This window comes from Lissotriton vulgaris, chromosome 6, assembly GCF_964263255.1.
Source record: "Lissotriton vulgaris chromosome 6, aLisVul1.2, whole genome shotgun sequence".
NCBI classification, from domain to species: domain Eukaryota; kingdom Metazoa; phylum Chordata; class Amphibia; order Caudata; family Salamandridae; genus Lissotriton; species Lissotriton vulgaris.
In genome coordinates, this window is record NC_141694.1 from 1469076715 (window position 1) to 1469099873 (window position 23159).

Here is a 23159-nt window from a genome sequence, read left to right on the forward strand (position 1 = left end):
TGTTGGAATAGTTGGCCCCTAGGGGACCTCTGGATTGAAGAGGAATTAATTCCCCAACTTAAAAGGCGCCACACGGCATGTCTGCACACATATCACCCCAAGCCCCGCCCCCTACCTCCACCACTGTGCAAATGCGCCCCGTAGCACATTCTAAGTTGGGGGATTAAGTCACCTTGCATACTGGGGGTCCCTGGGGGCCAACTAGCCCACCAGGAACCTCCATTATGCGCTAGGGGGCTGCGCTGCAGAGAGGTGTAAAAAGGGGCATGGCCTCATTACACCTCTCTGCAACGCAGCCCCCTGGCGCATTTGCAGAGGGGGAACTAATTCCCCTTGCATACTGGGGGTCCCTGGGGGCCAACTAGCCCACCAGGAACATCCAGTGTGCGCCAGGGGGCTGCGTTGCAGAGAGGTGTAATGAGGCCACACCCCTTTTTACACCTCTCTGCAACGCAGCCCCCTGGCACGTTTGCAGAGGGGGAACTAATTCCCCTTGCATACTGGGGGTCCCTGGGAACCAACTAGCCCACCAGTAACCTCTAGTATGCGCCAGGGGCTGCGTTGCAGAGAGGTGTAATGAGGCCATGCCCCTTTTTACATCTCTCTCCAAAGCAGCCCCCTGGCGCATTTGCAGAGGGGGAACTAATTCCCCGTGCATACTGGTGGTCCCTGGGGGCCACCTAGCCCACCAGGAACCTCCAGTATGTGCCAGGGGGCTGCATTGCAGAGAGGTGTAAAAAGGGGTGTGACCTCATTACACCTCTCTGCAACGCAGCCCCCTGGCACGTTTGCAGAGGGGGAACTAATTCCCCTTGCATACTAGTGGTCCCTGGGGGCCAACTAGCCCACCAAGAACCTCCAGTATGCGCCAAGGGGCTGCGTTGCAGAGAGGTGTAATGAGGCCCTGCCCCTTTTTACACCATTCTACAAGCAGCCCCCTGATGCGTTTGCAGAGGGTGAACTAATTCCCCTTGCATACTAGTGGTCTTCCCAGCAAAACCTTGGGTGGTGGCAGACGGCAAAACCTGTTTTTTTGAAACACCAGAAGAGGCACATGACTGGCTTGAAGGATGGCGACCGGCGGAGGTTCCGGACGGGCGCAGAGGAGTTGACGACAAATGGGAAAGGAGGTGAATCTGAAGACATCGACCACGGAGAGACAGAGGGAGATCAACTGGACAAAGACACCGGAGAGTAAAATTTTCCAGGACTGCCCACCGTCAAATAAGGAAAAATTACCCCTATATATGTTAAGGCCCACCTTGATCTTAAGACTGAGATGGAATTATTGCTGACTAAGGACTCTGGGACGTGGGAAGGAATGGACTTCCTCGGACTTCCCGCCCCTATACATGCAAGTACAATTTTGGGGATTGGGATCTAAGCACTCAGCTGAGTTGGGGTTGCGGGCAGTTTTGGGTCCGCAAGGCAGGGATGCAGGGAGGGGCGGGGATTGTTCGCACATTCTTTGTATGTTACACATGTTATTGTTAAGTACAACGGTGATTATGCAATACAAGCACACACAGGAAAACACTCGCGTTCACGTATGCGAAAAGTCACTAACATTAACAGGCTGACCCGACATGGCAGTAAGAGGTGAAGCACAAGTTGACTCAACGAGATATCCTACACCATAGTGCCATCCCTGTAAGTGATCACTTGGAATGTCCGAAGGTTGGGTGATAAAATTAAACAGGGCCTGGTCCTACAATGTATCAAGAGTGGGGACCGGCAGTGGTACTTCTACAGGAGACACACCTCACAGTCACATCCGCCAAGGCGATGGACAGGTGGGTATACAAAATGATAGTACGTTCGGATTTTACTTCTAGCTTCAGGGGGGTTGGAATATTAGTGAAGAAGCAATTTCCCTTGATAATAAAAGACATTAAGGCGGATGAATCAGGGAGGTTTGCTGCCATAATTACACAGTTGGAGGGAAGACCTTTAAATATCGTATCGGTCTATATACCCCCGGCTTTCCATACAGTGGCCTTACCAGATCTTAGTAGTTTCTTACTCGGCTTGCCAGCTTGGGAACTGATTATTGATGGAGACTTTAATGCAGTCTCGAACGAATCCATGTACAGATTCCCTCTGAGGGTGGGTGCCTCTGGAATGTCATGCCTTGGAAGCTTCATGGACACAATGGGTCTCATAGACCTATGGAGACGATACCACCCCACACAGCGTCAATACACATATCACTCAACTGTCCACAATAGCCTTACAAGAATAGATTACTTCTTGGGTTCGATGGGTAGCATGCAAAATGTAGACACTATAGAAATCAAACCACGGGGCATCTCTGACCACTCCCCACTGATGCTCAGATACACAAATCACCGTCAGAAGCGGCGCCAGATCTATCCGATACGCCCAGGTTATCTACAAATCCCCAAGATCAGGAGAACACTCCAGAAGGTGTTGCGTCATTATTTTCAAGATAATGCGGGTCGGTTCATTCCCCCACTACCCTCTGGGAAGCATATAAGGCAGTCATCAGGGGACAGGCAATAGCGTCCATTACAGCCCACAAACGGGAAGGGCAGATAGAATTACATAATCTAGAGTCCGAATTGAATAATGCAGAAGCACACCACACTAGAGACCCAACCCCTGGCACAGCCCATACCATGCACCTCATGCAGCGACGTTACAAAGAACACCTAACTGAACTAACCAGACAACAGCTGATGAACACGCGACACAAAATATATGATATCGGAAACAACGCAGGGAAGTTATTGGCATGGCTAGATAAGCGGGAGAAAAGTGACAGATGGATAGCACAGCTCGGCACAGGGGAGGAACAACCTTCAACAGACCCTCAAACAATAGTACACACACTGGCATGACATTTCCAAACAGTATATTCATCAGAGTCGACAATATCAAGAAGCACTGACTTATATAAAAGACCTTGCCATGCCCAAACTAACCTCTGTAGAAGCCCAGGAGCTAGAGGCCGACCTCACGACAGATGAGTTGCAAGCAGCCATCAGGGCGCTGCAATCGGGTAAAGCGGTGGGACCAAATGGCATACCAGTTGAAATTTATAAACGAACGGCTGATACCGTTGCGCCTCATTTATTGAATATGTTCTGCAACAGTTTGCTGGCGGGAGGGCTCCCGCCCGACCAGCGAACAGCCACCATAGTAGCTATTTTAAAATCTGAGAAGCCAGCGGATAACTGCGCGTCATACCAGCCTATCTCCCTTATAAATGCAGAGGCTAAAATCCTAGCAAAACTGTTAGCGAATCGACTCACGCCGCACCTCTCCAAACTCATACACCTGGACCAGTCGGGCTTTATGCCAGACAGAAGCACGGCGCTCAATCTCAGGAGATTGCACGGAGTGCTCGCGCACACAGTGTACTTACAGGAACCGGCGGTGGTGCTGTCACTGGACGCACATATGGCATTTGACATGGTCCACTGGCCCTTCCTCTTTAAGGTGCTACACCATCTAGGGTTCGGTCCAAAGTTTTGTTCCTGGGTTGAACTGTTATACACTAAGCCAATGGCGCAGGTTGCCGCCAATGGCCACATGTCTGACGACTTCTCCTTAGCAAGAGGCACGCGTCAAGGCTGCCCACTGTCGCCATTACTCTTTGCTCTGGTACTAGAGCCACTGGCGGCATGGATACGCTGGAAACCCACGATGCGGCGCCTCCAATGGGTGGATAATTGGGAAGATAGAATCTCCCTATACGCGGACGACATCCTGTTATATTTATCCTCACCAAAGCGCTCCATAATAAGCCTCTTAGATATATGTACGGCTTATGGTAAGGAGTCAGGGTACACCCTAAACTGGTCCAAATCTATAATGTATGTATTGCACGGCCCGCCACCGTCTCTTCCCAACAATTGCCCACTTAAGACTGCTGAAAGTACGTTCAAGTACTTGGGGGTTTACATCACAGCCGACTCGGGGGACTTTTACAGCAGGAATCTACAGCCGCCACTAGACCGTCTCAAAAGAGACATACATCACTGGGAAACACTGCCACTGACCTTACTGGGAAAGGCAGCGCTTTTTAAGATGATGGCCCTGCCTCAGTTCCTATATATTATGGAAAATACACCATACTCAGTGACGCCGTCTTACTTTCAAGCTATCGCAGTACAGGTCTTTACTCTGCTATGGGGCAATAAACCACCACGTAATGCACAAGCCAAGTTAGTCCCCGGATAGTACGATGGTGGAATAGGACTTCCTGATATACGACTTTATTATTGGGCAGCACAGCTGAAGGTGATCAATCATTGGGTACATCTCCCACATTCAGACCCGACATTGAAAGCTGATACAGCGCAATTGGGCATGAAGGTTATGTTGGCCCCTCTCTATAACAAAAAGTTAACACTGACACTATTTGAACCACTGCATCATACACTTGAACTGTGGCAAGCGGCCCATGCCAAATTAGGGTGGCGGGGGTAATAACCCAGTTTACTCCACTATGGGACACAAGACGGCTAGGAAAATTTAGGAATAGTAAAGGGTTCGACCGATGGGATGATATTGGGATTTCAACGGTCGGAGATTTGTGGCAGAGAGGGGAAGGGATTTCCTTCGAGCATCTACAGCAACAATACGAATTAGCCCCCTCAGAAGTATACGCAGATACGATATGCCCTAACAACAGCACTGCCGCATGGTTCAGAAGTCCCGGAGGAATCACCTATGGAGGATAGATTATTAACTGATTATATGCCAAAGAGGGCGACCTCCCTAACTTACCGTAAACAAGTGAATAACTTGCCTGACCCCACAGGGCCACTGAGGGACAAATGGGCCCAAGATATCAGGGAGTTTCATGATACAGAATGGCAGGAAGCAAAAGCCTCCTCCAAGGAGGTAGGCATGCCCTCACGTCTCAGGCTAGTGCAGTTACGCATCCTACACCGTTCATACTACACTAGAAGCACTTTGTACAAGATAGGCAGGGTAGATCATCCATTCTGTCTGCGAGGTTGTGGTGCTGAATGAACCTTTTATCACACAATGTGGGATTGTCCTAAAATGGCGGAATATTTGACACAGGTGCTTAGAACTATATCGCAGTCGGAGGGGGTCTCGCTTCTACCTGAGCCCAGGAGTTGTTTACTAAATATATGGGAGCCGAACGACCTCACAAGTATGGGACAAGGTTGGGCAACACTAGGCATGATGGTTGCCAAAAGGAATATAGCGCAAAAATGGGGCGGGGGTGAGGGGGTTGAGGTGCCTACTCTAGCAGCATGGAGTGGGGATATGGATGCAGCCATGATAACTGAAAGGACAGTCTTCGACAGGAGGGGATGCCCCAAAAAATGGAACAAGATCTGGAGGGCATGGAATACCTACAGAGGAGATATTTGTGATCCACCACCAGACCGAGGTGACAGTGCTTCAGATTTGGAGGAGGACTGATGACCCAGGAATACATGAAGGGAGTTGGGTCCTAAATGTTACACTAATGAACAACTGTGGCTTTCTCATATTTATAAGTGACCATAACGATGGTGTGAAATGCTTTACTGATTATTTGTACTTAAGATTGTTTTCCTGTATTGCTGGAATGAAAATAAATAAAAAGTGTTTAAAAAAAAACACAAAAACATGACACCTCTGCCTGAAGGACCCATGGTATCTTGGATTGGATCTACGGAAGAATCATCAACTCACTTTGTAGCTTTGTTTCTCCAAACGTTAATCAGGACAATGCCATCCTTTCTAAAAGATTCAAATGATACCCTAAACCAGGCTTATCCAGCAAGTAGCTTGTATGCTACTGCTAGCGCTCCCCCTACCTGTGAATAGCTCTCCTGTGTGCAGCCCAGCTTTCTAAATTAGGAGCTTTTGCTTGATTGAACTAATTTATTTATAACAAAACAGAACACTGTGTTTTTGAGACAAAAGACCTATATTTTCGGATTTTCTAAGCAGGTGTTTGGAGAAAAATTGTTGCATGTACCAAATATTTTTTAAAGCTGCTTTTTGAATGATAAATGATATAGCACTGGGGAGACTTATTATAATTACCTTAGTACCACAAGCAATGCAGCTGTTATGTATTAACAATGTAAAGACATTCCAAGGTGATAAAGCTTTTTTACATTATTGCTGAAAACCGTGATGATGCACAGACGTAATTAGCGCTGAGGAGCTTGCAATGGATAGCACTTTTGTAATCTTGTTAAATGTGATCAATATCATAACAAAATTAATATCCGTAGTTTGGGATGAATCGTCTAGGAGTTTGTGGCATTCTGGGTGGTAGAGAGTTGTCTGTTGATGGTCTTTTAGATGAGTTTTGCTGGGAAGGGGAGCAGCAAAATGGGTTGGTACTGATTTTGGCGTGTTTCCAGCCGACTGGGAAGGTGGCTGTCATGAGGGAGGTGTTAATGATGGACGTGAGTGCCGCGCTGATCGTGGCTTCCCAGGTTGTAGAATTTCAGTAAACTCCTGAAAAGGGGGAAACTCCCCATTTTCACATGCATGTACAATAGATAGACTTTCAGACATAACCCCTTGAAAAGTTACATCGTTAGTATTTTGTAGTTCAGACAGTTCTTTTCATAAATCATCCTTCCTGTTGTCTTCTCCCTCCCGATAAGAACTCACTATCAGTTGTCTAATACAAAACAAATGCCTATTCACTAGCTAACAGAAGGCTTCTGGAAAAATAAAACATCTGAAACAAAGAGAAAAACATTGTGGTGCAAACAACTATTCAATGTGAAAAAAACAGGCCTTTCAGTGTTAATGCACCTCCAGTGTTATTGCACCTCTAGAAGTGCAAAGCCAGAAGGCTCTGCACTTCTGGAGGTGGCTGAATTTGTAGGAAATGTTCCTGATAGCCAATCACTTAGCGGGGTTCCTGAATGTTAATGTGGACAAAATACAGCAACCATTGTCTGGCAGACCACAAATAGCACCTCAAGCCCGTGGTGGCACAGGGTGTCTTCAACTTGTGGGTTTGCCCTTTCTAGATCTATTGCCACTATTGAGAAAATGCAGTGTCGGCAAATTTGTGCGCTTGTTTTGGTCTGAAGCATTCACTCTGAGACACATTCCAGCTGGACTAAAACCAAGAGCTTCCACTGCTCTCTCTCCTGCCCCAAGTTCTGAGGAATCTCAAGACACACCGAGCACAAGTCATCTTAATGACTGGGCAATTAGGATATGGCACTGTGAGCTCCTGAGCATTTACCACAGGGTCAGCCTACTCCTTCGGGAGGTACTTCTGTCTAAGCAACAGGGAAGGGTCCTGCACTTGAGTTTCTACAAACGACACCTCCATTCATGAATCTACACCTCCATGCCTCGTGAGTGAGCAATGCTTTGTGAATGCTTTTGAATTGGTGATCAAGGTGATTAGTCTATCTGTGCTGGGAAAGGTGTTGTCTGCTGTGGGGTCTGAAACACAGACATGTTACAAGCCAAACTGTCAGATGTTCTTTTGACGACTTCATGGCTGCACTGGGGGCAGTGCACTCAAAATAATGTGGCACATTCTCCTTATTCGAAAGGTGCACCCAGAGCATACAAGGAAGATAGCCACATAGTTCAGTTGCCTACATTAGAATTGTATACATAATTCATTGGTGTATGAACAAAAGTATTGGTACTTATACAGTGTGCTACATTCATACGCAGAATTTGTAATTTCATAAGCTAATGAATTCAGTCATTTTCTGTACTTAATTCTAATTAAGTACATCTGACGTGTTATGCAACGCTCTGTCGCCTTTTCAATGAGTTTATGAAACAATGGATGAGATTATAACACTTATGTATCCTCAGCAGTAGTCCATGCACATCAATGGGTGTGAAAAAGCAGTACAGTGAATGGCAGCAAAGTCAGTTTTCACCAGTCAGGTGTATACTGCTTTATAAAGAAGCGATCTTTCAGAAGTTTAGCAAACATCCGTATACCGCAGGGGTCCTTAGAAGTCAGGTTACTAATTGTTGAATCCCATAGGTCGGTCAGGTGATGATGCTTGAGAAAAAACACAAGTGTCTGAAACGTTTTAAATACCCTGTAAATTTAGATCATTCTCCAAAAGCAGGGGCGTGTTCCCATGTATGTCTTCAGTCAATACCCCTGATAGGGTCAGTTCAGTAGTGATCTGACACCTAGCAATGCTTGGGTCGAACTTCTGTATCACAGTCTGCTATTCAGTGGCCGAGAAACAACTCTCTGAAGGCCTATGAGCCCACTCCACAGGGCCACAACAGTATTAGCGCAAGGGGTTCCTGTTTTAGATATCTTGCAGACTGCAATGTGTGCATTGGTGCATAAGTTTACAAAGTAGTACTGCATTAACATTTTGGTCTGAGTGTACTCCCCAGGCAGACCACCTTGGGAGGTTTTGCTATGCTTTGGTATCCATTCCAAAGGTGACTAATCTGTGGTTAGAAGCATCTATGCCTTTGTTAATGGTCTTTCTAATGGATACTTTTCTAACTGCCTTCTGGCCTCCCCTTTCTTTTACATATAAAAAGATTCCATGTTATAATGTGGCACCCTGCCCTGGCAGATTGTTCGATGCTCCACGTCTGTGGGCATGGAAGGAGAGAGTTGATGAAACTGATGTCAGTATGGCAAGTGTGGTGCTTATATGTGGCTCTTCTCTGTCACTTTTGGACAGTACTGAGCCTCTGCAGAGCCACACACCACCACCTATCAGTGAATGGGGGCGCTGCTGCAAAAATCTCCGGCTCATGCCTGGCTCTAAATGTGCTGCGTGTACAGTTAGTAAAAGTATTCGTCAGAAATAAGGCCACCAAAGGTAATTAGCTTGTTGATCTTGGTCTGTACTAACCATAGGAATAGTGCTTGTTCAAATTTGTTACACTACAAATGTTATATATTTTACTGTGTCCGTGTGGACTAAAATAAATAGGAGTGACTAGCATTCTGGAACATAATTTAAAAATTAGATGTGGAAATTAAGCCACTAAACTTGGCACAGACTTTAAAAAGGAATAACACTTAACCACACACTTAAAAAGGACAGTCAAAGAAATGGCCAAACACATGGGCCCTAACAATGTGAAACCGTCTTTATTACTCATAAGACAACATTTCATTTATAGGTTGGCTTCTGATAATGTGGATGGGGTTAAATTATGAGTTTGAATGGTAATCTCATTAATGGTAATAATAAAGGAGATAAACAAAATAGGCCCCGACTTCGTCATTGACTTCCTCTATTACAGGATTTTTTACTTTTCCATAGGTTGAACATACTTATAACAATTGCCATGCAATTACTCACATACGCTGTATTACAGGGATATCAAAATGAAGATATCAGTTGGCCATCCCTTGCTTCCTTTATGGGTCCATAATAACTACACACCAGCAAATCTAAAAAGGTGGGAATACATGCCAATTTTCATAGATAATGATGTACCACCATTGATCAGTAAATGCAAAGTTGAAGCCGGTTCTTCTCTTACTTGTTAAACAGAGTACCTCAGACACTCGAACACAAAAGGATATTCATGGGCCCTGACTAATTATACTTTTAGCCATAAAGGTGTGGCTAATTCTCTTTTTGAATGCTGTCATCTGTGAATGTCCATGTTTAAATACAGTAAAAGTTGTAGCCCGATACTTTTTTCCCTTCGCTCTGGTGACCAAAAATAAGATGTGTATTTTAAAATACACACCCTACTTTGGGTAACCTCAACAGTGCTCTCTATGTCTCACCATGGATACTGGTTTGCTTATTTTAAATTGTCTTTGCAACAATAGCTGTCTAGTTTCTGTAAAGATTACTTTGCATGGATATGAAGCCCGCGCGCCACCCGCAACATAAGCACGATGCTCTTATATCACTGTGGGCAGAGATGCAGCTGGTGCATCTGGTGAACGCGGGGCTCTGAAAGAGAGTTGAATTCTCCTGGACACTTGTCCAAGCAGAGGCTGAGAGGACTAAGATAAGTGCCAACTACGATAGCACACCTACATAAAGTATTCATGGGAGCACAAAAGAAGAGAAGGATGTAATACGCAGAAGTGATCAATATTGGCAGTTCAATGCCCATATAAACATATGGCAGATATGGAGTGGCCCTCCCCAACTCTACAACATTGGACCACTTTATCCATCCACAATGCCACAAACTGAGGAGATTGGATGCCGCCTCCTTCCCATTCGACAAAAACAGTGAGTTTTGTTTCCTAATAATTATAACTTTTGACAATACAATAGGCTTTATAGGTGGGCTACCAAACCAAAGTGTTTATTCTAATACGGTCAATTTCTCTATTTGTAAAAGTCTTCAGAACTCCCTGATCAGAACAATTCATGTATTTAGCCAACAACACACTGTAGAATTTCAGATTGTCAGAAGTATATGAACCCTGAGAATGCATTGAGCTTATTTACGACATGACACAGCCACGTAGCTCCATCATAAACAGTATTATCATATTTTAACACAAGACTAACTATCCTTTCCATTTTTATAGAATCCGTAGCATTTCAGACGGGGTAGGTGGGTGTCTCCACCCTCCAGTCATCTGCCATTGTATTTTCGCGTATTTAGGTGAGCACTGGTGTGCACATTGTTTATCTCACCTCGTTTGCAGTAGTTTTCATCACATGTATAATGGTGTAACATGGGGGATGGTATTATGGATATTGGACATTGTTACATTATGGTTTCTGTAACAACAGTATGTGTCTCTTATATATATGTCTCTATGTACACAAATGTGTCTTGTTATCCATTTTTGCAGGACTATCAACAAGCAATAGGACTATACTGACTGATAGGTCACTTTATTTGTCTTCCTATGGCACTGACAGAAGATCGTAGGGCAAATTACTGTTTAGAGAAGGGTCTTGCAGGATCTGATGCTGATGATAGCTCAGTGATGGACAATAGGGTGTAAGCTTCTCGGTAAGGTACTTGGGGCCTTCGCATATTAGGGACTTGTAAGTGTGAGGCATCAGATTTTGAAAACAATTATTTTTCTGATGGGCATCCAGTGCAGAGATTTCAGAGGAGGAGAGGAAGCAGTCCCGAGGGGAAGGTTACCAATGAGGCTAGCTGCTGTGTTTTGTACAACTTGAAGTTTCGAAAGTAGAGTCTCATTAGCAGAAGCCAGTAGGGCGTTGCCGGAATCTAATCTGCTTACAATGAGTGGTTTTACTAGTGTTTTCCTGGATGAAAGAGGAAGAAACGGAAGGGCCTTCCTCACCAGGCACATCATAGTCAGCAAACCATAGTAGTGCTGTCCCGTAGATACCAGTTTCGTGCAGTCTTTGGAGTAACCTGGAGCTGGACACAGTGTCAAACACTGCAGATAAGTCCAGCAGCAGAATTATAGATGGTATGTCAGAGTCGAGAGCTAAGTGTATGTGATCAGTGACTGCTACTAAGACAGTCTACATGCTGCGTGAAGATCGGAAAACTGATTATGATGGATCCAGGATCGAATTGGCTTCCAGGTACACTGAGAGTTGTTTGTTAATTTGAGCTTCCAGCAATTTGCCCAGTAGTGGAAGCAGAGGGATGGGCCTATATTGAACAAGATTTGAGGTTGCAAGATTGGCCTTTTTTGAATCGGGGTGACCTGCGCTGCTTTCCAGACCAATAGGGAGCACAATTTGGCTGTTTCCAGCGAGTATTTAATTAGTTCTGTAGAAAAGTTAAACTTTCCCAAGCTGGAAACGCAGTTAGGATGAGGGTCATTAAAAAAGTGCTCAATGGGAATAAAACTAGGGTCGCTAGGAAAATTCTGATAGATAAGTTTATTTTTGTCCTCAAAAAAGTCGGCTAGCAAGTTGCACAACTCTTGCGAAGCTGGAATTTTTTTAGAGCATGCTCTGGGATTAATGACCTACCCCCAGATTCATCAAAGTCCTGTTTTGCGAGTCTTTAATAGCGAATTTTAAGGATTCGCTATTAAAGACTCGCAAAACGGAATGCATGTAGAAATCGCAATAATTTTAGCAATTTTTACAGCTTCCTTATTTGCGATTCGCTAATTGCTAATCGCAAATAAGGAATGGCTTTCCCATTCATTCCTATGGGCCTAAAGGCCCATAGGAATGAATGGGGAGTCATTCCTTATTTGCGATTCGCAATTAGCGAATCGCAAATAAGGAAGCTATTCCAAGGGTGCCAGGGTGTCCAAAGGACACCCTGTTGCACCCCTGAAATGGTAATGTCCACTGGTGTTGCGCACACACATGTCCCAAGGACATGTGTGTGTGTAACATACAACTTAGAAAAATGCACTAAAGTGCATTTTTCTAAGTTTTTGCTATTTACCACGTAGTTAGACTTCGCGGTAAATAGCGGCCCCAGATTGCGATTTCGCAATTTTAAAATGGTTCATGAATTGCATTTAAGGAATCTCAAATTGAGATTCCTTAAATGCAATTAATCGCAATTTAGCGATTTCTACATTTGCGATTTTTGCATTTGGAATGATGCATCCCAAATGCAAAAATAGCGCTCGCAAAGGGCCAGATTCTCAGAATCTGGCCCTTTGCGAGCCGATTCTGGTTTGATGAATCTGGCTGATAGTTCAGAACCTTGAAGAGCACTTTGGAATAATTGCTCGCTTTGTCAGTTTGATTAGTAATATGAATCCTTCGAGCAGTTTTACTATTTCTGTGATACACTGAGAGGGCAGTTTTATATGCGATCTTATCAGGATTGTTAGTCAGGCACCAGCGTCTTTCAAAGTTTCAAATTCTTTGCATAGTCCTTTGGTATACCACAACTCATGAGTTCTATGCGTGGTTCCCTCGTGGATTTTGACCATTGGTCTGTTTTTCTGTCATTCACATTTTTCTTCCGCCGCAGTTAAAGAGTAATCACACTTCAGCCATTAGCTTACTGCACTGTGAGTGATTGTGTTCTGTACATTCACTGTAAACAAACTAGTTCCCTTCAGTGCCAGGGACTACCGTGGCAATGCATGCTTTTTAACACCGCAAAATATTTTTGTTTTTAGACAATCTTTTTTTATAATAGTGAGAGCCCAGGAGCGCCACCAAAAATAGTTATGCAAAAATCAGGAGAAAACAAAACAAACATTAACAAGCCAGAAAGCTGGCAGACAACGCAAGACCTATTGGTTTACCAGTGCTTAACAGGTCTAGCATTTGAGACGGCTGTCTCACCATGCTATTGCTTTTTAAAAATAATAACATATGATATACATAGGAGGGCTTTTGGTTGGCCCTCTTCATCCATCTGTCTGTTAAACTGTCATTCATAATTTGCTTCTACCCAACTCAGCATACATGGATTAATGAGTCCCCCCTCTCCATCTATTGGTTCCTTTTGTGTGTGTGAGAGAGAGACAGACTATTCCCTATATACAGTGTGCACATCAAGCATAAAAAGAGGCACTTTCAACTCTATGGACGGTAAAAAGTTGGGTTTTAATTTTAAATCCATTTTAAAAATAGAGATAACTATGTCATGATGAGCAGGAAACCAAGGCACTATACAGTGTGTTGTTCACATTCAGCTGCTATTGAGGCTTGGCTTTGGAATTCAGTGTTGCAAATGTCATCCAACTGCAGACACGGTTGGAGATGTAGTGTGTGCCATGCTGATAATTTCTGAAACCACGTAGCTGAGTAAGTTACCTGGGGGAAAACGCTGCTCCTTTGCCGTCCACCGCCAGTAGAGTCAGCTGGGCAGCCCTGTTGTCCCGGTTCTGGCTGGGAGTGGAGATCGCCGGCCGGGACCACATATCCCAGCACCCTTAGTGGCAGCAAACGGCGCCCACGCCACGCTCGCTGCAGCAACTCGCCAGGAGGCGCTTAAAAACAACGCAGTATTTAACAACAAGGGGTGGTGATGGACAGAGTTTCTGAATTAAGCAGAATACTCTCACCCAGTCAAGAGATCAGGGCTAGGGCAGCACGGGACACGCGCGGGCGTGCCTGGGCGCTGCCCTGGTCCGCATCCATCAGAGACTGGAGGAGACTGCGCTGGGCCACCTCCCTTTCATCAGTGTTTTGCTGATTCCCACCCCTCTTAGGTGAGCCAAGTATATCTTCCTATACTCATTATTCACATAAGTGATTGTGATTATGGGGAAGCGGGTGGGGCAACTGGCATTTAGGCCTGCCACAACAAGCATTGATAGTATGCTAGAAAGAGCGGTCAGCAACGTCAGCAATGAGATTGAACTGACTGAGAGGCGCCTCTCTCTTGGCCTGGGGGTACCACTGCCATCCACAATTCTAACAGTGGAGGGCATTACCTTTAAAACCAGTAACTTAGACAATTCCATTATTATTCATGCGGGCCCCAGTGGCGACACCATATCCCATGCCCCTGCATCAGACATCAACACATCAGCCACCCTATTGATGCACCTATTGGGGCGAAACGTAAAAGGAAGCCAGTTAAAGCAGTAAGCGCCAAGAGGAAGCAACCGAATTGTCCTTGTTCATCTCGTACTACACTGAACTCTTGGATACGCCCTCCTACTAATCATATAACAGCTGTGGCCCAGGTACACACACCAGTTATTAATTCCCTCAGTCGCTCAATTGGAACTCAGACTGAGACTGACTTGTCCTTTATTGATAGCAACAACAGGAGCGAAGTGGCCATAAGCCATATTGTGGACACTATCACTAATAGTATTAAGACTGCACTTGATAGTTTCCTTGCTACTTTAAGGGATCGTCTGCTTGTGCCACAATTTATGCAATCTATGCCTCAGCCTGTGATTCCTAATACTGTTCCATCCGTAAATGCCAGTATGATTGTGTCCACTGATTTGGGAATGCCAACCATGCCTCCTAATAATGCCCCAGTTCACCAACAGACCCCGATTGATTTCTAATTTCTAATTTAAAACATTTATAGAGCGCAACGTCCACCGAGCGGTTTCTTGGCGCTAACAAAGGTCCGAATTACTGAGGATTGCAGGGGTGAGCGAGTTTATGAAGGGAAGGCCTGTCTAAACAGGAACGTTTTGAGGTCTTTTCGAAAAGAGGCATAGTGGGTGGCAAAACGTAGGTGATCAGGCAGAGAATTCCAAAAGGTGGGGGCCAAGGTAGAAAAATTGGCACCACCCCACTTTTTACGCTTAAAACGTGGGGTTTGGAGGAAAGCTTTGGAGGAGGACCGGAGCTCTCTGGAGGGAACATATTCGCTTATCAGCGAGGAAATGAAGGCCGGGGCAGTGCCTTGCCAGGCCTGGAAGGTCATACAGGCGGTCTTGAAAAGGGAACGCTCCCTGATAGGCAGCCAGTGGAGCTCCCTAAGAAGGGGGGAGGAGTGATGGTAGCGTGGGAAACCGTTAATAAGCCGGGCCGCGTGGTTCTGCACCACCTGGAGCCTCCGTAAGCTGTATGCCGGAATGCCATTGTAGAGGGCATTGGCATAGTCCAGCCGCGAGATTACCATGATCAGTTTGAGAGCCTGGGGGGAAAAAAAACGGGAAACGGTACGGATTGTTCGAAGGGTGAGGAAGCAAGAGGAGACTACGGAACTGATTTGGGAGTGAAGGGTGAGATGACTGTTCATTTTCACTCCCAGTGTTTTTACTGTGACTGAAGGGGTAGGGGCGGGACCAAGAGTGGGGGGCCAAAAGTGGGGATTCCAGGGACTGGATGAACCACCAGTGAGAACCAACTCGGTCTTCTCTGGGTTCAATTTGAGGTGGTTGTGGTTCATCCAGTCCCTGATGAAAATCATAATGGACTGAAAATTAGAAACAGAGAGAGATGAGGAAGAAAGATCGAAGATGAGCTGGAGGTCATCTGCATAATTAAATACAGTGACCTCCAGCTGCTGAAGAGCGAAAATAAGAGGGGAGATATAAAAGTTGAATAGTAGAGGAGAAAGGGAAGAGCCCTGGGGGACACCACAGGTGACGGGGAGTGAGGTGGTCGTGAAGGCTCCCAGCCGAACCGCCTGGGTACGGTCCCTCAGAAAGGAGGAAAGCCAAACCAGGGCTGTTCCCTGGATTCCGGCCGCCCTGACACGGGACAAGAGGATGTTGTGGTCCACCGTGTCAAAAGCGGCCGAGAGATCCAGGAGCACCAGCGCCTGGTGTTGGTTATGATCCATTCCCTTCCTGAGTTTATCTAGGACCGATACCACAACTGATTCGGTCCCTAATGATGTCCCTAATTTGAATTCAGGGTCTACCCAGTGTGATATGTGTAACGAAATTCGGTTGTGTTTTGAACCTGGGGGTGCTGGTAGGGCAAATGTGAATATTATGAATGGAGGTATAATTCGAACTCTTAAAGGAAATGTCACACAAATCACGCCATCTACTTGTATTCCCTCTGCGGCCTTAATTAACACTTACGCTGTTGGTAAGATACTGCGAGAGGGCGCTACTGACTCCACCTGTTTGTTAGACCATAGGGGCAATAGGGAGGTATTAAATCTACCCCCGGAAGCATGCCCATATGTTGTAGTTTTATCAGGTGTCCCTCCTCTAAGGGCCGACCAAACAGAATCATGGGAGCTTGGACTGGCTCTCCAAACACAAAAAGTTTAGTGCGTTACTAATAGAGAATATCATTATGGTACGGAGAGTAGGATGGGTGGGTACGTCCCCAAAATGTATCAAGGGAGACTGTATAGTTATTAACTTCTGCAGACCTTCTGTGGCAAAATCAATACGATCACTACAGGAGGAGCAAGCTAATTTAACTACCAGTATCTGGGCCTTACCATTGGGCTATTTTTATAAACCCTTACCAGAGGCACTCCGCTCTGACACGTCTTGTACCCCCCGGCCTTTTTCCTTACTTAATCGATTCATGCCCTTATCAGGTTTAGATTGCCAAGATTGACTGCCTATTCCCCTCATAAACTCAGAGCCACCAGAGGTAAAAGAGCCAGTACCCTGCCAAACTTGCCCCTTGTCTTGCAAACCCAACACCTCAATTGTATTTAACGATGAGTCTACTCTCAAAATATTGAGTTGGAATGTCGCGGGTCTGGCATCTAAATTAAGTACACCAGATTGGTTGGATTTAATTTACAGCCAAGACATAGTAATGTTTCAAGAGACCTGGGCAACCCGGGAGTTATTCTTGGAGGGGTTTGAATGTTTTACCATTGTGTCCCCTACCCCAGACCCAGGACGACCAGTTGGTGTCCTCTCAACATGGGTCAATATCAGGGCAGGGGGACGTGCTAGGGTTCTCCATACTAATAATGATAAATTCAGGTCATAATCTACACATGAGGGACTCCGTTCTACTTTATTAATTTTTATAATAACGATTTAAAAAATGTACCCAATATGAACTTTATCGAGTTGTTTAAATTTATTTCTAATTTGCAAACAGTTAATCGTGGCGTCAAAGTCAAGAGCATTTGCTTAGGTGGTGATTTTAATGTAAAAATCCCAAAAGGTATCCACTCAGCAATTGAACACTCTGACACAACACAGTTATGTCACAGAGGAGAGCAGTTACTAGATCTCCTAAGTGCCTACAACTTCTTAGATGTCAAGGAGCTTGCAGCTGTGCCCACTAGGGATGGCCACATAGAACCCACCTATAGAGGCAGGGGTTCAGCCTCTACTATCGATTATATTTTCATTACCGCTTGTCTAGAAAATTGTGTGTTAAAAGCAGAGGTAATTCCAACACACCTGGGGGACCACAACCCGATCAATCTGACTCTGAGCCTTACGCCCAGACCAATTTATGACAATCTGCAGGGTGCCAGTGATTTGACTCCCACTACTGACAACCTAAGACTGGTTTGGAGAGGTATATATAACAAAGCGGTATTTGATAGGATGGTAAGATCTTACCCTGACCTGATTAACACCTGTTTGATGTTCAGAGAATGTAACCCTGAGGTAGCTGGCGCTTTTTCAGAGCTCCGTGCCGGTATTAAATCCTTGTTGTCCAGGCCCAAAAAGAAAACTCATTTAGATCTAGGCTGGTTTAATGCCGACTGCTCCTCAGTAAAATAAAGCCCTTTGCAGGGCGCTTGCTAAAAAACCTAGAGATAGCTCTCTCATTAAATCACTTAGGTTGAATTATAAGAGAGCCCTTGCAATTAGAAAGGAGGAGATTACAAAGGAGCATTTGGGCAACCTCGTTCGGGCCAACACTGAAAAATGGCAAGAAGTTTTGCCTGGCTGTTAAAGGCATGAGGTCTCTGGGAAACTGTATGTCGTCAATCAGCTGCAATATTTCCAGTGAGTCTTGGATGACTTACTTTAGTAAGATCTATGCTGCCCCTACTTTCCCCACTCCTATTGAAGAGATCACACCAATCACTACGGTCCAGATTGATTTATCCGAGGTAGAGGAGGCCATTGACCAGAGCCTGGGATGCAAAGCTCTGGGCCCGATGGTTTGCTATCGACCTTATCAAAAGTCACCCTGATTTTTGGGCGCTACTATTGCTAAATGTTTTTAATAACCTAACTAATTCCCCTATACCCCACACTTGGTCATCCAGTATTATAGTGCCGATTTTTAAGAAGGGGGACCGTTCAAACCCGAGTTGCTACAGGCCGATCGCACTGATCAATAACACTTTGAAAATCCTGGAGTGTGTACTGTATAACAAAATTAAGTCTTGGGCCGAAGAATGCCAGATTTTACACCCATGTCAGTTGGGGTTTAGGAGTAACATTGGCACTGTGGAACAATGCCTCAACCTCAACTTGAACTCCTGCTAAGAAAGGGGGTGAGAAGAAGAAAGGCAGATCTGCCATCAATGAGGTGGTTACCAGGGAATACACCATCAATGTCCACAAACGAATCCATGGAGTTGGCTTCAAGAGGCGTGCACCCCGTGCTCTGAAAGCAATTCGTAAATTTGCAGTTAAGGAAATGGGAACTCCAGATGTGCGCATAGACACCAGGCTGAACAAAGCTGTTTGGGCTAAAGGAGTCAGGAATGTTCCATACCGCATGCGTGTGCGCCTATCCAGGAAACGCAATGAGGATGAAGATTCACCCAATAAGCTATACACATTGGTCACTTACGTACCAGTCACCACATTTAAAGGTCTCCAGACAGTTAACGTTGATGAAAACTGAAGTTGTTCTGTGTTGAAATAAAAATCAAAAAATTAAAAAAAAAAAAAAAAAAAAATAACATAGCCAAGAAAATTCATGGACCTTACGTCTGTAATGGCCGGATTTTCTGATTAGATGGGATCAGCCCCTAGGGGCCCCTCCAACCCAGCCAGAACGTAATCACATCCCTCCTCAGGACCACCTATCCAGGCACCTGGGTACCTACCTGAGGATGGGGAACTCGCAATATACAAGCTCATATTATTAAAAACACCACTAAATCTATAGGGATACTAAGAATACTCACTGATTACTAGGGATATCCATACCCTACACCACACTTATATTCACATCAGTTGGTCTCGGGGCCACCCCGACCCAGACCGGTCTACCCTAGGGCAGATATGACACACAATCCTGTGCGTCTACACATGGGCCTGCAGAACCCAATGCTCTCCTTTCCAAACGGTTCGCAATCCGGCAAACCTCCACGCCAGTCTCCCCCCTGACGCTCTCACTTATTCAAGCCACAATCCTGTGGGTATACACGCTGGTCTCCTACCCAACGTTCTCACTAACGCCGCATATCAACGACGACCACATTCCTATGAACACCTATATATATATATATTGGGAAGTCTCTTCACTAAGGGTCTGCTACTACAATATTAGGAGGTAGCCAATTAATATAATGTACCTTTTATTCTTGGCATCATAGGTCCACTCACTCCCTATTTATGTGATCACCACTTACCATTCATATAAGTACTAAACACCTAGGAGATACATTTACCTAGATTGAACAAGAATGTAAGACACATGCCAGTTTACTACAAACTGGGGGTTATTTTTATTAGAACAACAATATAGATATATACACAGATCTGTATTATAATTAACACATGTAACTGACAAAGACTATAGATAGAACACACCGCTGAAAGAGAAAAGATTAGCAATGCAAAAGCCTAGGGAATAAAGATAAGATTAAGAGGCAAGTGTAAAGTAAATTAATATAACAGGAACGCCTTCACCTGATTAGTGTGAAGTCTTGTTCTAGCTGTCATCTGGGTTCCTCTCTCGTCTGTGCCTTGGCTCATCTCAGACTCTCTCTCTCTCCTGCACTCTTGGGTACACTTCTGCGCTGATCACTTTGCACTGGACTCCTCTCCCCCACGAACTGTCTCCACCTTCCAGCTTCAATCTAATGGTTCCTGCCGCTCTGATCACCGTTCATTCCACTAGCTTATTCACTCTGCCTCTGCGCCAATGTCCAAATAACTCCAGCTGCTCCCACAGGTTAGTCCACGATCTCTCCTCCGTCTCTTCTAAAAGGCATTACTTCAGACTCCAGCTATTCACACCTCCTCCTGATAAGTAACTGCTTCTGACTGCTTCCTTCAGTTCCAGCTCACTATTCAACTCAGCTCTCTCCAGCTTGAACCCTCTCTCTCTGCCAACTCCACTCAACTGCTTACCACTCCTCCACCTCAACACGACTGCTTGGCTCCACCACCTCAACACGACTCACTAGCTCCGCCTCTGCACTTCACTGATATAGAATGCTGTTTCCTCATGGAAAGTTCCAGCCAGCAGCTTCCTCCCACCAATCCCATGCACCAGGCTCCTTGCGCTAGACGCTCCCACGCATGTTTCGTCTAGAGACCTGAGCCCGGGAACAATTCCTGATTAGATTCAGCTCTGGCCGGTTCTCTCCGGTTCGCTTAGGGCGAACAACAGCCTTAACTATAAACTTTGCCTTTACCCTGAAAAGCCTCTCAGCTTCATCAAGATGGAGTCCCTCTAGCTCTATCAGAATACCTACATAAACCATACCAATGTGTCTAATATGTCAAAGCCAATAGGCAGGTTAAAGTCAAGAATAAAGGATCTATCATCATAATAAGCAGCTATCCTCTTCTAGGTCTGGAAAAAAGGGCTTAAAAGGGCCAACACAGGCTAAGAATACCTATCCTAGATGTGAGCAAGACTAATGATCTATATCACTGCTAAATAAAGCCAAAAACCCTGCCATAACAACGTCGGACTTTGATTTTGTCAACATTCCTCGGCTGTGGGCCACTCTTTTAAACTATGGACTGGACAAGTCCTTCGTTTCTTTTTGAGCTTATTTGCACAAAGATCTACATGCCCGGGTGCGCATCAGCAGGGATGGTGAGGTCTCCAAAGCCATTGAGGTAGGAAGCGGGGGTCATGCAGGGCTGCGTCCTGGCCCCCCTCCTATTTATTTTATACATTAACGATTTAAACAAGTGCCTGTTAACACTAACTCAGGATGTCCCACTTATCAATGGTAATAAACTCCCTGCTTTGTTATATGCCGACGATGCGGTGCTGATGGGGTGCACTCCTAAAGCTCTCCCCTCCTTGGTCCATGGTTTCGTAGAGTTTATGGCAGCCCTGGATCTATGCACCAATTTCCAAAAATCTTTTTTTAATGGCGTGTGGGTCTAAGAAGTATTTAACTCATCTACAGTTTTAAATTCTAATTGTTTACAGAGCACTCGCACTTTCCTATACCTTGTCTTGGTATTTGCATCTAACGGGTCGTGGATTGATCATGTGGCCCATTGTAGGAGGAAGTTAATAAATTCTATTAACACGATACTTGGGCTTCCTAAGCCAAGGAATATAGAGATGGTGCCCGCAATTATTAAGATCTTCAGACTCCAATGTATACCAGTTGCAACCTACAGTGTTGAAGTCTGTGGGCATACTAACAGTTCTAGTCTCCAGGGTGAAGAGAATAGATTCTGTCGTAAAATCCTGGGTGCACCCATCTCATCATCTAATTATGCTAGTCACTGTGAATTAAATCTGCCATACATTGAATGCTACATTAAGGCTCGCCCAGCCCTTATCTCGTTGAGAAAAAACCCAGCTGCTCAACTTACCAGAGATATAATCTTAGATTGTCTGAAATGCAACAGGGGGATGGACATACCATGGCTGGCTGCGGTTCACAAAAGTTTAGCTATTGTGAACCACGAATCTGTATTCGTAAACCCCTCAGACCTTGGTACCATCAGTAGTAAATCCCTTCAAAGAACCCTCTATGCATTGTATAATAGCGCTAGACTCGTCACTGAGCGTAAGAAAAACGTCTGTCGCCAGATACACGCTTAATGAAAACGTCCCTCCCGCGGTCTCTATGTTATTTGTTTAAACCAATTGGCCGTTGGGAAAGGGGCTTACTCTTTCGGCTGAGGACTGACACAATGAAATTTATACTCTTATTTCCTTTGGGTTTTATTCCAAACCTTGACCTTTTAACCTGTCCGTGCAATAACCAACACAAACAGTCGATGTTGCACTTTTTATTTTTCTGTTATTATTTAATTCTCACCAAAAGGTTCTTGATTCCTTATTTTAAGGCTTCATGTGAGATTGATTATAAGGCAGCTTATGGGATGGTGATTGCTCTAAGTGATGATGAATTAATCTTTCGTGTTGGCTCTTTTTTGAAAGCGACGGTGCGAACTCGTACCTTTGCTCCCCTGCTGAATTATAGCACTGTATCTCATGTTTTTACCCTGAATTGTCAAATGTCTTTTCAATGATCTGCCTCGTAATTAGATTGTGCACTGTATTACTGGATGCCCAATTTTAATTTTATGTGATGCCCTAATTGCTTTTCTGTTTTTGTACATTTATGGATATGCATTTTTTATCCGAATAAAGTTTATATTGATTGATTGATTGAGTAAGTTAATGTTTGAATCCAAGCTGTAGTGTTAGGTTTAAACATAAATTAACTGCTAAACCCCCACTGCAAAGGCAACAATCAGTGTAAACATATAAACAAGGATAAACACCTGCAGATACACCATCTAAAATGTCATTTATAGAAAATAAAGTGAGAGAGAATGTGAATTTTTTTTTCTTGAATGGCAAACACAATGTGACTTGATTATACAAGCTACCTTGGCTGTGATTATTCAGCTTTTATTTTGTTGTAAGGGAAGTCACTGAAATGGTGTTTCGGTCTCCTTTTGTTCTTCCAGTTTTTTATGCTTGGATTAGAGGTGCAGGGTTTAGACGCATATTTTCAGGAAGAGAATCGGGAAGTATTAAAATCATATTTTATTGTTTATTTCTGTCATTGATTGCTGAGGTGGTTGGCTC

General features: G+C 44.7%; 1 protein-coding gene, 1 long non-coding RNA gene and 1 pseudogene across 4 annotated transcripts in view; 2 read left to right on the forward strand and 1 right to left on the reverse strand.

Moving 5' to 3' along the window:
* Nucleotides 1-23159, forward strand: part of LOC147709001 (uncharacterized) — a 398890-nt gene that overhangs the window by 278211 nt on the left and 97520 nt on the right. The window lies entirely within an intron of this gene.
* The window catches only part of LOC147709002 (uncharacterized), a 290481-nt gene that overhangs the window by 226011 nt on the left and 41311 nt on the right, over nucleotides 1-23159 (reverse strand). The window lies entirely within an intron of this gene.
* On the forward strand, nucleotides 18660-19092 carry LOC147709003 (large ribosomal subunit protein eL31 pseudogene; annotated as a pseudogene).